Below are 2,374 nucleotides of genomic sequence, written 5' to 3'. Positions count from 1 at the left end.
CCAACCATCCATCCATCCAACCATCCATCCAACCATCCATCCATCCAACCATCCAACCATCCATCCATCCATTATCTTTACTCGTTTATTCCATTTTGGGTCACGGGGGTCGCTGGTGCCCATGTCCACCAATCACTGTGAGAGGGGCGGGGGACACCCTGGACAGGTCTCCAGTCCATCACAGGGACACATAGAGACAAACGAGACAAACAACCATTCACTCTCTCTCTCACACCTAGGGACAATTTAGAGTTACCAATCAGCCTAACATGCATGTTTTTGGTCTGTGGGAGGAAACTGGAGTACCCGGAGAAAACCCACGCATGCACGGAGAGAACATGCAGACTCCACCCAGAAAGACCCCTGGACCGGGGTTTGAACCAGGGACCTGCTCGCTGAGAGGCAGCAGCTCTACCAGTTGCACCACCATGCTGCCGCTTAAATAAATCATAAACATTTATTTACTGATGTTCTGACGAGCTTTAAAACACTTATTTCCCAGTTATGCATAGCAGATTATTTTGTGGTATTTTTAAAATCTTTGAGCACAGTTTGAACGAGCAGCTCCACCAACATCAAGACATCGTCCGAGCGCCTCAACTACAAACTGCAAGGATTTGCTTCCAGCTGGTGACGATCATAAACAGTACTGACTTTAAAAATGGAATGATAACTTTCTTAACCATCTCATTCAAGTATGAAATAGCAACAACTTCTGATTTAGCTGTTTTGCACCAGCCGACACATTCTGGGTGTATTACTTTGACAGTACTGCACGTCCTCAGCCTAAAGTCTGGCTCCTTTGGAGCACGATGAGTTTGGAGCGTCACAGAAGAGTCTGATAACGATGAGATGGAGCCAGAAGGGCTGGGACTAAAAGCTGCAGCACAGCCATTAGAGGCTTATAATACTTTATGGATGCACATTTTCCAAGACTGCAGGTGAAAGCCTGAACCGGTGGAGGAGGGGAGGGGTACACAAACAGGAACGTAGAAGCTCAACTCCTCTCTCATGAAGCTCAACTCCTCTCTCATGAAGCTCAACTCCTCTCTCATGAAGCTCAACTCCTCTCTCATGAAGCTCAACTCCTCTCTCATGTCCAAAGACTTCAGAGTCTTTTACTTTAATCAAAGAGGTCACAAGAGGTGTCCACGTATTTATGCAGGACAGGAAACTGTGTTAAAAGTATTCTTTGTATAATTCCATGAAGATCAGACTTTAAATAATAATAATAATAGTAATAATAAGTGAAAAAGTATCTGTTTATCCATCCATCCATTATCTTTACCCGTTTATTCCATTTTTGGGTCACGGGGGTCGCCGGTGCCCATGTCCAGCAATCACTGTGCGAGGGGCGGGGGACACCCTGGACGGGTCTCCAGTCCATCACAGGGACACATAGAGACAAACGAGACAAACAACCATTCACTCTCTCTCTCACACCTAGGAACAATCTAGAGTTACCAATCAGTCTAACATGCATGTTTTTGGTCTGTGGGAGGAAACCGGAGCACCCGGAGAAAACCCACGCATGCACGGAGAGAACATAGTATCTGTTTAATGTGTCTTTAAAATATAAATGTGTACCAGTAAGCCAAATTTGTGAAAAGCTGCCAACCCGTGTGTTTACGTGTGAAAACAGCTGAAGTGACTAAAGACAGGTCAATAGTGACGTCCACGGAGGAGCTGTTGTGGTGGCGTGAGTCTACATAGTTTTCAACCGATTAAATAAAACAAGTCTACCACTTCACTGTTTGGGATGAAGACGTGTGATTTGTTCTCGTTTACGCTCGAATGTGTTGAATAATGAAGCAGAGAAAAGGGTTCGGTTTACAGAGTGTCAAATCACACATCAATATCATGAAAACATTAGATGTTTCTTTTTTACTGTGGAATGACTACTTTTAAGTTGAAATTAAATAATTGTGGACACCACACCATGGACTTTGTGGACAGGGTGAGGGAAGTCATCATGGAGACTGATGAAACAATGGTCTCTTTTGATGTCACATCACTCTTTATGTGCATTCCTGTTGATGATGCAGTAGAGGTGGTCAGTTTAAGATTAAAATCAGACACCACTCTGAGCAGCAGGACCACGCTTTCCACAGAACAACTGTGTCAACTCTTGAAACTGTGCCTGCAGTCAACCTACTTCACATATGGGGAGCAATATTATAGGCAGAAACATGGGTGTGCTATGGGGTCTCCAGTTTCTCCTATTGTTGCCAACCTGTACATGGAGGAGGTAGAAAAGAGAGCCTTGACGTCCTTTTCAGGGACACCACCAAGTCATTGGTTCAGGTATGTTGACGACACCTGGGTTAAAATTAAATCTCAGGAAGTCCAACATTTTACTGACCACATCAACTCT

The sequence above is a fragment of the Nematolebias whitei genome, chromosome 21, assembly GCF_014905685.2.
Source record: "Nematolebias whitei isolate Nwh7 chromosome 21, NemWhi1, whole genome shotgun sequence".
Lineage (NCBI taxonomy): Eukaryota > Metazoa > Chordata > Actinopteri > Cyprinodontiformes > Rivulidae > Nematolebias > Nematolebias whitei.
The sequence above is the reverse complement of the archived record's forward strand: the minus strand, read 5'-3'. Positions refer to the sequence as shown.